General features: G+C 49.1%; 1 long non-coding RNA gene across 1 annotated transcript in view; it reads right to left on the reverse strand.

Annotated features, from left to right (window-relative positions):
• The window catches only part of LOC147115640 (uncharacterized), a 44,624-nt gene that overhangs the window by 16,640 nt on the left and 13,473 nt on the right, over positions 1–14,511 (reverse strand). The window contains exon 3 of the long non-coding RNA XR_015078582.1: positions 6,973–7,095. This is a non-coding gene — a long non-coding RNA (uncharacterized LOC147115640). The remainder of the gene's footprint in view (positions 1–6,972; positions 7,096–14,511) is intronic.

Consider the following 14,511-nt stretch of genomic DNA (forward strand, 5'->3'; position numbering starts at 1 on the left):
AAACCCTGTCCCCGGCGCTGTATCGCCTGCTCTTTGTGGCGATGGGCTTACAGTCGGGGGTGAGGTTAGCAAACAGTTGGGGGGGGGTGACTCGGAGTGTGGAGAGGTTGCACCTGGTGCGCGGCGGGAAATTTGGAAGCTGCTGGCTGCGGACTGTGAGTGGGGGGAGGGGTCCACCGTACGCCATCGTAACACTTTTAAGGTGGCACTGAAAATCTAACCCCAGTAGAACGGCAGCGCAGAGGTCGGGCAGGACCAGAAGTTTAAAATTATCGTACACAGTCCCGTCTACTATGAGTGTCACCACGCAGTAGCCGCCAATGTCCGCTGACTGGGACTCGGAGGCCATAGAAATCCGCTGGTGCGCAGGCAGGACTGGGAGAGAGCAACGCCGCACCGTGTCAGGGTGGATGAAGCTCTCCGTGCTCCCAGAGTCAAAAAGGCAGATTGTATCGTGACCATTTACCTTAATGTCCATTGTGGAACTGGCCAGTTGGTGCGGTCTCGCTTGGTCCAGTGTAACGGATGCCAGCGTAGGGGTCGGTGTGTCGCTGCGGGTATCAGATGAGGCGGTGTCGGGGGCCTGCTGCGTCCCGGCTGTCGTCCAAGATGGCGGCGTCCATGATCCCCATGTGGCTGGAGGCGTCCAAAATGGCTGCTGTACCGGTGATTCGCACATGGCCGAGGAGGCCCAAGATGGCGGCCCGCATGGCCCACACGCGGCGCTGCTGGGGTTCGGGGTGGCTTTGGCCCTGCAGACGCTAGCGTAGTGTCCCTTCTTCCCGCAGCCCGAGCAGATCGCGTTTTTCGCCGGGCAGCGCGCTCTGGGGTGTTTTGCCCGGCCACAGAAGTAGCATTTCTGGCCTTGCGGCACTGCTGTCTGGCCTTGGGACACTGCTGCGGTAGTTGGGCCGTTGCTGGGGTGTGGCTGGGGTGGCACGGCGCTATGAGGCGGTCCTACCGTGTCCCAGGCTGTCGTTCCCCGCGGCGTCCACGGTGCAGAGGAGTAGGCATCCATGCCCTGGTAGGCTGCATCCAATGATAGTGCGAGTTCAGAGGCCTTGTTGAGGTTGAGGTCACTCTGCTCCAACAGTCGCTGTCGGGTGTAATTGGATCTGTGGCCCGCTACAAAAGCGTCCCGGATAAGTTCCTCTGTGTACACGGCGGCCTTTACATCCTTACACCCACAGGCCCGGCCAAGCACGGACAGTGCCTGAAGATATTCCACGGTCGATTCCCCAGGTTGTTGTTTACGACTCCCCAGAAGGTGCCTGGCGTACACTTCGTTCACTGGGCGCGTGTACTGGTCCTTGAGGAGCTTGATAGCATCCGCGTACGAGGTCGCGTCTTGGATGACCGAGTACACTCGGTGGTTCACTTTGGAGGTCAGGACATCCAGTTTGTCCTCTTCCGATTTGATTGCTTCGGAGGCGGTCAGGAATTTTTCGAAACACTTAAGCCAGTGAGTAAACTTGGTGGATGAGTCCGCCTCCCGATGATCTAAGTCCAGGCATGCTGGTGTGAGGGTCTTTTCCATTATAAAAATGTTGTTAATAAAATTGATGCGCTATCAATTACTCATAAAAGACTGAGAGTTAGAAGAGTAACTAAAGGCTTTTATTAACAAAAGAATGGAGGTCTGCCTCGAGTGGTCGACCGGTCCAGAAATACAAAGGGCTGGGGAGCAGCCACCTTTATACTAGGACTTGTGGGAGGAGTCAGCCGAGGCATGTCCAGGCATGTACACAATGGAATGCAAACAGTATACAAACAGTGGTTTACCACACAGGGTTCCTCTAACGATGGGCATTGCAGGAGATGTTGCATAGTCTGTGCCTCAGTTCCACATTCACAAGTTGTCGGGCTGGTTGAATATCCCCATTTGCTTAGTGACACCTTTGAGCAACCTACACCGGTCCTAAGTCTGTTAAGGCACTTCCAGGTTACCCAGCTGCAATTAGCTCCTGGGGGAAGGCTTTCGTCAAGTAAAATTTCCATCGCTGGGGGTTGTTCAAGACTGGCGAGCCGGTCTTTCCACAAGGCGATGCGGGCTTCAGATGAGGTTGATTGTAATGGAACAACACTGTTCATGAAGCTCTTTCTTGACTTTAGGCGGCTGGGTGTAGGTGTAGGACAATGCAGAGGGTGTCTCTCATCTGATGTTTGACGGAGTCATTCTTTCTTGCTGGCTACCGTTCTTCTTATATCAGGGGGAGTGATACCCGCCAGGATATATAGGCTGTTGGTGTTTGTTGGTTTTAAGCAACCTGTGATAAATCGGCAGATGGCATTCAGAACGGCATCCATCTTTTGGCATGAGTAGACCTTTCCCATGCAGGGCAGGCGTATTTGGCAGTGGAATAGCAAAGAACAAGTGCACTGGTTCGCAATGTTTTCGGGCTTGTTCCCCATCTTGTGTTAGTGAGCTTATTCAGGATGTTGTTTCGTACGCTCACTTTTGCCTTTGTCTTCTCGATGTGGTTCTTGAAGGTGAGGCATCGGTCAAGGGTGACTCCTAAGTAGATAGGGTGCTCGCAATACGTCAGTGTTGCTCCGCACCAGGTTACTTTCAGCTGGCGTTTGGCTTCACGGTTTCTGAGGTGGAATGCACAAACTTGCGTCTTTGATGGGTTTGCGCGAAGGTGGTTGCAGAAAGCGGGCGCTGACTGCCTCTCTGACCTTGATGAGTACCTCTCCATTCTTGGCCCGCAGTGGGGTAGGGCCTTGGGTGCTTGGGCCGTAGATGGTCTTGACTGCGCTAAAGAATCCACGCACGTCGTGGTTGCCAGCTAGCTGCTGGATCTCCTGCACTTTCTCCACCCACCATCTGTTCTTTAGGTCGCGAGTTTTTTGTTGGACCTCGGCCTTCAGGCTTCTGTAGAGCTGCTTTCTTGCTCTCGAGTTCTGTTGCTGTTTCCAGATCAGGAATGTCTTGCGCTTGCGGCTTATTAGCTCCTGGATCTCCTGGTCATTCTCGTTGAACCAGTCTTGGTGTTTCCTGGTTAATGACTGAGCATCTCTTCACACGTGCTGATTATGGAGGCCTTGAGTGCATACCTCGGGAGCTTACTGTCAACAAGGGCAGACGTCGACGACGAAGTCCAACACCTCCTTCAGTGTGCCAGTGCAGCCTTCGGTCGCCTGAGGAAGAGAGTGTTTGAAGACCAGGACCTCAAACCTGGCACTAAGCTCATGGTCTACAGAGCAGCAGTGATACCCGCCCTGCTGTATGCCTCAGAGACATGGACCATGTACAGCAGGCACCTCAAAGCACTGGAGAGGTACCACCAACACTGCCTCCGCAAGATCCTGCAAATCCATTGGCAGGATAGGCGCACCAATGTCAGTGTTCTTGCTCGGGCCAACATCCCCAGCATCGAAGCTTTGACTACGTTCAATCAGCTCCGATGGACGGGTCACATTGTCCGCATGCCCGATACGAGACTCCCAAAACAAGCGCTCTACTCGGAGCTCCGACATGGCAAGAGAGCCCCAGGTGGGCAGAGGAAACGCTTCAAGGACACCCTCAAAGCCTCCTTCAAAAAGTGTGACATCCCACCAACACCTGGGAATCCCTGGCCCAAGACCGCACCAAGTGGAGGAGAAGCATCCAGGAAGGCGCCGAACACCTCGAGTCTCTTCGCCGGGAGCAAGCTGAAGCCAAGCGCAGGCAGCGCACGTTAACCCAAGCACCCCACCCACCCGCCCCTTCAACCACCGTCTGCCCCACCTGTGACAAAGACTGTAGGTCCCGCATTGGACTCATCAGCCACCTGCAAACTAATTTTTAATGTGGAAGCAGGTCATCCTCGGTTCCGAGGGACTGCCTAAGAAGAAGAAGAAGAAGAAGAAGAAAGAGCCAGTCATACTGCTCCAGGCCCCATTCTGAGAAACACCATTTTCTTGGAATGTTGGCCCCAGCATTCTGGCAGAGCTCTGTGCTCCAAGTTTTAAAAAAAATTATGTTTAAGGGTCAGCCTAATCTTCATGTTACATTTCTCATCACAGTAAGGACCATACCCTTTGTAATTAAATTGCCTACTCTTGACTGTTCTGGCCCACACCCCTGCTTGAAGACCTCCATCTCCTGAAATAGGAATTTCAGCCACTCCATGGCCACAAAGAGCACAATCTCTATTCCAGGTGGCAATCTCTATTCCTGGTGGCAAATCAGCTGAAGAACTGTGGACCAAGACACTAAATACATAGTCCTAGAAATTCAGTTTGGGCCCGCCAGCTGGTTTGCGCCCAAAAGTTAGCGCTGGGCGGGGAGCCATTAGCGACCGTCAGATATTCGGCTTCTGCGCCCCAAGTCGGAACCGGGCGCTATTCCAGGGTGTGGCCGCCCCTGCTTAGGGCGCTGAAACCAAATTTCAGCGCTGTAGGCGCCGCTGCGCCACCCGATGCGGTGCGGCAGGCTGCGGTACTGCAGGCCTCCTCCTTCTCTTAAGGTGGAGGTGCCTGCAACGGGGAGATCGCCACTGGATTGTGCTGGCAAATGAGCCCGGCACCACGGAGAAGTGCCGGGCTCGCGGAAAGCAGCCGGCAATGCCGCGGGGGGGGTGGTGGAGGAGGCCGGGGAAGGAGGTGCGGGCAGGCGGCCGCCGAAAAAGCGGCCGGCCGCACCTCCACCTTTATGCGCCCCACTAAGGCTGCAGTAAGGCCCTGGTCTCCGGATGTAAGTAGCGGCTGCCACGGAGGAGGCGGCGGCAACTGAATATGGGATTCGGGCCGGCATCGGGGCGGAACCGGGGCACTGCACACACCGATGACGTCATCGGTGCCGGCGCAGCACTACCGGCTACCGCCGCCATTACCGCAGCGCTGAATATCAGCGCGAACTCCTCTATTGGCGCAAAAGCCCACTTTGGGCGAAAACTGGGCGCAAAGCCAACCGAATTTCTAGGCCATAGAGTCCAGACTGCCAAGGGAAGAAAACAGGTGAACTCATGAATGAAGAGCGAGAAAAAGCAATGGAAAAATTAAGAGAAATGAGAGAAATCAGGGAAAGAAAGAGTTAAATGGGGAAGATAGAAGGGGAGAGGTTTAGGGAGGGAATTCCAGAGCTTAGGGCCTTGGCAGCTGAAGGCACGGCTGCCAATAGTGGACCGATTAAAATCGGGGATACTCAAGAAGCCAGAATTGGAGGAGCAAAGATATCTTGGAGGATTGTAGGGCTGGAGGAGATTACAGAGATAGGGAGGGGCGAGGCCATGGAGGGAGTTGAAAACAAGGATGAGATCAAATGGATCAAATCAAAGCTCTGCAATCCTCCCGTTAGTTGCTTAATTGTCCATGCATGGTGGTGGACAATTAAGCAACTAACGGGAGGAGGAGACTCCATGAACATTCCCATCCTCGATGATGGAGCCCAGCACATGAATGCAAAAGACAGGGCTGAAGCATTTGCAACCATCTTCAGCCTGAAGTACCGAGTGGATGATCCTTCTCGGCTTTCTCCCGAGGTCTCCACCATCTTCAGGCAGTCTTCAGCCAATTTGCTTCAATCCACATGCCATGAAGAAATGGCTGAGTGCACTGGACACAGCAAAGGCTACAGGCCCAACAACATCCCAGCTGTAGTGCTGAAGACTTGCGCTCCAGAACTAGCCACACCTCTAGCCAAGCTGTTCCAGTGCAGTTGGCATCTACCCGCCAAAGTGGAAAATTGCCCAGGTACGTCCTGTCTACAAAAATCAGGACAAATCCAACCCGACCAATACCACCCTATCAGCCTACTCCCAATCATCAGCAAAGTGATGGAAGGAGTCATCAGTGGTGCTTTCAAGTGGTACTTACTCACAATAACCTGCTCACCAATGCTCAGTTTGGGATCTGCCAGAACCACCTGGCACCAGACCTCAATACAGCCTTGGTCCAAACATGGACACGAGACTTGAATTACAGATGTAATGTGAGAGTGACTGTCCTTGACACCAAGGCAGTATTCGACTGAGTGTAGCACCAAGGAGCCCTAGTAAAATTGAAATCAATGGGAAACTGGGGAAAACTCTTCAATGGCTAAAGTCATACCTGGCACAAAGGAAGATAATTGTGGTTGTTGGAGGCCAATCACCATTGATTGGAAACTCAACTGGACCAGCCTCATAAATGATGTGGCTAATATAGCAGGTTAGATGCTGGGTATTCTGTATCACGTAGCTCACCTCCTGACTTCTCAAAGTTTCTAATCACACCTTCAATGCACATGTCAGGTGTGTAATAAAATGCTCTCCATTTACCTGGATGGGTGCAGCAGCAACAACACTCAAGAAGCCCGACACCATCCCAGACAAAGAAGTTCGCCTGGTCAGCTCCTCATCCAGTGGCCTGAACATCTGCCCACTCCATCACCGGCGTTCCATGGCTACAGTGTGTCCTATCTACATTATATTCTTTAGTCCATGCTAGCAGGGCCTTGCATATTGGACATTGGGGAGAGGGGGGGTTGGGGGAGGGGGCACAGTGGCTGCGATTTTCCAAAATGCGCTGGCTACAGCCAAGATCCTGCAATGCCATATGCACTCATAAAATTTACCCCAAAATGTATGCTTTCAAATGAAAGTGTACAAATTATGTTTGTAATACATTGTTCTCAGTGTCTGCAACTGCAACAAGGGATTTTATTGCAAAAAGAAATCCAATCTGGTAAACTGACAAAGTGGGCAGATTCAGTAGTCAGTTGTGCACTGAAATTACACTGTAGGGGACCAACATGTGACTGCTAATGTACTCATCTGAAACTGCAATATACACTCTTTTAGCAGACATTAAATCATTTACTTTAAACTGAACAATGCCTCAAATAAAAGAGAAAGGAAACTCAAATAACTGCATTAAAGTCACTTCAGAAATTTTGTATTGCAATATCAATGCCGTTCAATTAATGTTAAATAGAACATTATTCACACAGCTGCATTGTGCAACAAATTAAACGTTACAGTTAATAAGTAATGTGCAAATAAACAGTACCATCACAAGATGAATTGTCTTTGCTGATGCTGAAGAAATTATGACAGCTGCAGTGAAAGCCTCCAATTGTATTGTTGCAGATTTGTTGACAGGTTGATGTGTTGTTTGCGCATTCATCGATATCTGGAGAAAAAAGTCCAATTACTCCTCGTTCAGTTTGATTGACCTTTGACCGTACATTGTCATCCTAAATCACATGTTTTCAACACATCATGATGCAATTTATAATGTCAGATTCCTCTTTACATTTAGCAGCAATATCATTAGTGTTGTTTCTCTTTAAAATATAAATTCAGCATTATAAAACCTTACTAAATGTATGGATATTATTAGGCGTGACTTTCGTCACCTGCCCTCACCAAACTATAATGTTCCCGCCCCCATTGATTAATAACGACAGGAACATTGAGTTAATTAGCGAGTCCAGAACTGCAAACACAGCCCATTGATTAGCAACTGTGAAAAGTACTTGAAATTTCTGAGTAACATTGATTTACCATGATAGTTTGGCCATATTCTGCAATCAAAATATCCCAATTGCATAGGGATGTTGAAAATTGTAGTGAGTCTCTGATTGTTTCATTAATATGGAAAATAAAAGACTTTGCTTGAAGCCTCCTCAATTGTGCGGAGCAATGAGAACTGTTAGTTCAGGTATAATTTCAAAATCATAAATGGCAGAGAATCTGTGGCCAGAATCTTTACCTTGTAGTCGGGTTGCGTGCGTGTGGGCCTCGTAGCAGGTCGAGAACCCGAAGGTATGAACAGCCTGTCCTGCAGTGCAAGTTTTACTTAATGGCCCCAATTAAAACTGCCACGTGTTTCCCAGCCCAATTAAATGGAGCGGGCCTGAGGACATCATCGATGACTCGTTTCCAGCGTGGATATTTAAAGCAGCCTTGCACACATCTCAGTTGAAAATTGATGTAGGAGTGCATAAGTTGGTTTCCAGAGGTCTCAATAAAGTGATAAAACTGTGGGTCATGCAGACAAGGCAGAGAGTCGTGCCAAGATTCAATGATGTCTCCCTCGATGTTCTGGTGCAGGCAGTAAGAGCACGCAGGGAGGTCCTCTTCCCTGGCGATCGACGCAAACGACCACCCAAAGACACAAAAAGAGCATGACTGGAGAACGCAGATGAGGTCAGTAGCAGGGATGTGGTCAGGAGGATGTGGATCCACTGCCAGAAAAGATTCAATGATCTCATGAGGTCAGGAAAGGTGAGTGCAATGCCACACTCACCTGCATCCTGATGTACCTGTCACCACTACCCCATCACTCTGGCTTCCCAAGCCTACTCATGCACATCATTCCTCACACCAACCTACCATGCAAGTCCACCTGTAGTGGCGCTTCTTAGTTTCCAAACAGGCAGGCCACTGGGCTGTGGGGCTTTTAACAACGAGTAGACGCGTGTCGAAATAAAACGTTCCCAAACGTAGCTTTGTCTTTTAAACTGTTTACTATAACACTTAACAAACAGAATTACAAAGCAAACACGTATAAACGAACACGGTCAAAAACTGTACTGCTCCAAACCTCACAGCTTCTGCCTCTTTCACCACGTGCAGTTTAAAACTGTAAGATGGCTGCACCCATGTGCGGCTTAGGGACTGTTCCATTGTGGCAAGAATGAAGGGGGTGTCGGACTATACTACTGGAGCAAGAAAATAGGGGGTTTCTTAATACAATAAGTCGTTCAGGTAAATTAACTGTATTATGCCATTTAGCCACTATTTTAAAGTATTTTCTTAAGCTTTTATGGCTCTTACATTCCGGCCCCTAATTGACTAGGCACATGAAGCATATCAATTACTCAAACATTAAGAGTCATAAACTAATGAGTTCAACATATTTACAATACAAGTGTCCACTTTTTTCTTTCGTTCAGGAGCTTTTCACGCTGCTTCTTGTAGCAGGCAGAGCTTTGTGATCGGTCTCTCCAGGGTACTGGTCTTGGTTTGCAAACAGACGCGACGAACGACGCCTCTGGAGTCTGGCATGGTCTTAATTATTTTTCCCATCAACCAAGAATTTCTAGGGGCTGAATCATCCACAATTAAGACAATGTCTCCGACGATGAAGTTCCTCTTTATTTTGGACCATTTTTGACGCTCCTGTAGCAGAGGTAAGTATTCTCTTGTCCATCTGGTCCAGAAGAGGTCTGACATATACTGAACTTGCCTCCACTTCCGACGAAATTAGTGCCATTATCAGAACGCATAATGGACGCCTGTCCTCTTCTACAGACAAAGCGCCACAAGGCGTTAATACAGGAATCAGTGTCAAGCGTGTGTGCCACCTCAATATGAACTGCTCTGATGGTCAAACAAGTGAAAAGCACACCATATCTCTTGACAAGGCTCCGTCCTCGCTTTACCTCGAAAGGCCCGAAATAGTCCACCCCTACGTTTGTAAATGGGGGCTTGTCTGGTAACAAACGGTCTTCAGGCAGGTCTGCCATTTTCTGCTCCCCAGCTCTAGCGTGTAGCCGTCTGCAAACGATACATTCAGAGAGTATTTTTCTTATTACAGAATTAGCTCCTGGAATCCAGTATCTTTGTCTTAGCTTCGCAAGCACGTGATTCCTCCCACTGTGTCCAATACTCTGGTGTATATGCTGAAGAATGAGAGTAGCAACCCGGAGGTCCTTAGAAAGGATAGCAGGATGCTTGGCCTCCTCTGGCATAGCAGATTTGTTTAGTCTCCCTCCCACCCTCAGTACTCCATCTTGCAGTGTAGGGTCCAGCTTGTAGATATGACTACCTTTCTTGATTGGAGTATTTTGCTGTAGAGCTTCGGTTTCTTCTGGGTATCTTTGTCTTTGACTGAAGCAAACTATCTCCTTCTCAGCCTTGGCCAAATCCTCCACGGTCAATGAATTCTTGCTCAATGTGGTCTTGTGCTGATGCATATACTGCTGTAGAAGCATTCTCTGCTTATCAGGGTTACTTTCAGACTGACTGATAGTGGCTCGGTAGTCTTTTCTCTTACCGCTCAGGTGTAGCAGCAACTCTTTCAACCTTAGAAACCATGCAACTGCTTTCCTCAACTGGTGCCATCCTGAGAAATGGTTAACAAGCTTGTTCACTGTGTCAAAGTTCTCTTTCGTAGTTATGAAATTTACTGTGACTGATCTCTTGACTTCGACGTCGTCTTCAGTAATCTGACTTGGCATATCTGGTCTTTCTGGCCATGATCTCTCTGTTTCCAGCAGATAACTTGGGCCTTGTATCCAAGTTTCACACCTCATGAAGTTTTCAGCCTTCAATCCCCGTGAGGCTTGATCTGCTGGGTTTAATGAGGTGTTTACGTACCTCCATTGAGATGGTTGTGTAGCTTCTCTAATGGATGAGATTCTGTTTGCTACGAAGGTCTTGAAGCGTATCTTCTCATTCTCTATATACTTCAGCACCGTCGTGCTATCCGTCCAGAAGACAGATTCTTCTAATGGGAGCTGTAACTCTTTACGCATCACCTGGTCAACTTTAACTGCAACAACCGCTGCCGTCAATTCCAGTCTCGGGATGGTGACCTGCTTCAGCGGAGCCACCCTGGATTTTCCTATGAGGAAGGCACAATGTTTCTGGCCCTGTTGATTTGTCAGCAAGAGGTAGGTAGCCGTGCCATAGCCGTCCTCACTGGCGTCCGAGAAATGATGTAGTTGAGCCGTCTTTGTAACTCCAAAACTCGCGGGCTTGATGCATCTACTGACGTTGAAGCTAGAAAGTTGTTGCAAATCTGTCAGCCATCTGTGCCATCTCTGAGCTTGACCTTCTGGGATATCTTCATCCCATCCTCTCTTGTCTCTACACAGCTCTCGTAGCATCAGCTTCACCGGCAGAATGAGTGGTGCCAGGAATCCGAGAGGGTCGTAGATGGAACTGACCACGGAGAGAATCCCTCGTCTTGTGGATGGTCTTTCGTTCACCATTATCCTGAAGTTGAACGTGTCTGACTCGATGCACCATTGTACACCAAGAGCTCTCTCGATAGGAAGGACATCGTGGCTCAGGTCCAGATCTTTGACTTCAGTGGCTCTTTCCTTTTCTGGGATAGAAGCTAGAACTGCTCTGCTGTTGCTTATCCACTTAGTCAGATGGAATCCTCCATTCGAACACAGAGTTCTAAGGTCTCTTGACAGTGCGATGGCATCGTCTTCTGTTGACACGGACTTCAGACAGTCATCGACATAAAAGTTTCTGAAGATTGTCTCCACAGCCTCGGATGGTGCTTTGCCCTTGCCATCTTCTGCAGTTTTTCTGAGAGCGTAGCTTGCACAGCTGGGAGATGATGTGGCTCCAAACAGGTGTACGGCCATTCTACATTCCACCATCGCTTCACTAACATCGCCATCTGGCCGCCAAAGGAAACGCAGAAGATCAGCATCTTCGTCAGGGATTCTGACTTGGTAGAACATTGATTCTATGTCTGCCATCATGGCAACGAGCTCTTGTCTAAACCTAGTCAAGACGCCAATGAGGGTATTAGTAAGATCAGGACCTTGAAGCAGCTGGTCATTCAATGAAGTTCCTCTGAATGAGGCGGCGCAGTCAAACACTACACGGATCTTTTTCTTCTTTGGGTGATACACCCCGTGATGAGGAATGTACCAGACCCTTCCATCGTCTCTGTTCAACTGTTCTTCGGGCACTTTTACAGCATAGCCTTTCGCTATGATGTTTCTCATGAAGTCTTTGTAGTCTTCGTGAAAGTCGGGGTTCTTGTTCAGCTTTCTCTTTAGATTGATGGCGCGTTGCTCTGCTATGCAGCGATTGTTCGGCATCTTCGCGGTCTGTCTTCTCAGTGGCAAACCAATGTGATAGTGGCCATCAATGAACTGTGTAGATCTTGTCATCAAACCCATGAACTGATGGTCTTCTTGTGACATCTCTGTCTTTTCCTCACAGCTGCGTTCTGAGAAGTCTGCGTTGAACTGCTGTATCAACAGCTCTTCAATGCTTGCGATAGAGATGCGATTAACTGTGACGTTTTGTCGTTCCTCCTTGTTCGACTTGTGGCCATCATCTCTCCTTACCGGTCCATTGATTACCCATCCAAGGGCTGTCCTGACGGCGTAGGGTCCGTCATCCTTGCTGTTTATCACCTGCCATGGCTCCATAGTTTTGTAGGCATTGGTTCCAATTAATAGGCCAATTTCTGCTTCAATGTATGGGAGACGCACCTTTTCTAGGTAGGGCCATCTATCCACATCCTTCTGCAGGGCTAGGTTCCCTATTCTAACAGGAATCTCCCTCTGTGTGAAAACATTAGGCAGGTCTATGAAGTCCTTCTCTTCAAGTCCACACACTTCTAGGTCTGACAGGATATAACTTTGCATTGACTTCTCATGACCCATGGTGCGTAATAGGATTTCTGTTCTTCTGCCTCTAACGTTCAGCTGTCGCATGAGTGATTCTGTGCAGAACGTTGCTGAACTACCTGGATCCATGAAGGCGTAAGTCTCCACAACCTTCTCACTCCTCTTAGACTTGATCCTTACTGGTACGATGGCAAGAATACAGTCACTGTCACCGGCCCCAGTGAGTCCACAAGTCTCTGGTTCTAGCGACACCAGAGCACTTGAAACAACCTTCTCGTCAGTATTGTTTTCTTCACTCTTCTTAGAGGCTTGTTCTTCTTTATGGATATGCAGCAGACTGGGATGTTTCCGAGTGCACTCTCTGCATGTTGTTCTTTGCTTACAGTTTCTACTCAGGTGCCCCTGAGAGAGACATCCAAAACATAGGCCGTTGTACTTCAGGAATTCGATTCTGTCCTTATGTGGCTGTGCTTTGATGTCGCTGCAGAAATCCAATGTATGATTCTTCTGGCAGAATAAGCATGGCTTCTGAAAGGCATTAGCAGGCGTCACTGTGCTGCTCTTTTTGGGAGATGAGTTCTGGGGCCTTTCTTCCTCGGCCTGAGTGACGATAGTTGCAAAGCTGCTTCCCCTGGAACCACCTTTCCTGAGAGTCTTTGATTCAGCAGGCTTGGCTTTCACTCTTCCATCGGTGGTCGGGCTGACATCCTGGATGTTTCCAAACAATGGGTCCCTAGCAATATTAGCCTGTTTGTCTATGAAATTCACTAAGTCTGCAAACCTGGCTCTACTTTTCCGTCTCTCCATTATCTCAAAGGCTGTTCTTCTCCATTGTTCTCTCATCCTGTAAGGAAGCTTAGAGATGACGATTCTCATAGTCGTAGGATTGTCCATCTCTTCCATGAATTCAACATCCTCCATGGTGTTGCGACATCCTATGAGGAAGAGAACATATGCGTTCAATGCCTCTCCGTCTTCCGATCTGATCTGTGGCCACTTGGTAGCCTTTTCGATATATGCAGTGGCTATCTTCAGCTCGTTACCATAGTGCTCCTGCAGCAACTTCCTGGCTTCTATGTATCCCCGGTCCGGTCTCATGTGTTCACAGCTTCTGACCAGGTCTTGTGGTTTACCACTGGTGTACTGTCCCAGGTAGTACAACTTATCACTGCTGCTCTCTGTCTTGGAGTCAATGGCTTGTTCAAAGGATCTGATGAAGGGCTTATACTTGAGTGGGTCACCTTGGAACACTGGTATGTCTCTTTGAGGGAGTCGAAACAGATTCTGTTGTTTTACAAGCATCTCTGTAATTTCGTTCTGACGTTGCATCACTCGGTATAGGCTTCTCCCTGTGTCTTCAGGCCTCTGGTGGTCATCAGCAGGGTCTAGTCTAGACCATCTGATGTCTGGGGTAGCATCACGTGCTCCTGTTAGTGGAGAGGCCGCTCTTCCACGCTGTAATGCCGGGGAATTGCTTTCGGGCTCTGTTGTAACTCTTGAAGGTGCCCTGGATCCAACTCTATGTGGCAACGTTGACTGGCAGTGGCTCCCGCCGTCCCGTGAGCCTTCATAATCTTCGTACGCACTCAACCTGGCATCTGAGACCTCGATAGCTGTTTTCATCTCCAGCCGTTCTTTCTTTGCCTGCACCTGGGCCCGCTGGGCCTGCAGTTGGGCCTGTTGAGCCTGCAGTTGAGCCTGCAGTTGGGCCTGTTGGGCCTGCAGTTGGGCCTGCAGTTGGGCCTCTTGGACCTGCAGTTGGGCCTCTTCCCGTTCAAGAGCTTGCTTCTCATCTAAAGATGCTGCGCGCGCCATCAACGCCGCCCGTTCAGCCTCCGCTCTCATGCGTCGCGCCGAGCTTGTGGTAGAAGCGACTGACCTGCGTCCAGAAACAGAGCTACCTTCTTTTCGATTTTCGCTCGGTCTGGCGGAAGTCTCTGAAATGCTATCGTCTGGTCCGACTTCATCGTCAACCTTATCTTTCTCTGCTGTATCAGCATCTTGACGAATTTTTAACATCCACTGCTCCGTGGCCTTGATATAGTCCTTAATGCTGGTTGATTTAAGGTCAAACCAGTCGTGCTGATCAGTGTTTCCCTCTTCTTCAGACAGAAGTGCTAATACATCTTCATTGAGTATATTAAATTCTTCATGCAGCTTGGAGAAATCGTAATACATCATGTCTTCAGCTTTCTTAATATTAGCATTATCTTCCA

This window comes from Somniosus microcephalus, chromosome 6 (genome assembly GCF_052327205.1).
Source record: "Somniosus microcephalus isolate GS21.2 chromosome 6, FLI_Smic_1.0, whole genome shotgun sequence".
Classification (NCBI taxonomy): Eukaryota; Metazoa; Chordata; class Chondrichthyes; order Squaliformes; family Somniosidae; genus Somniosus; species Somniosus microcephalus.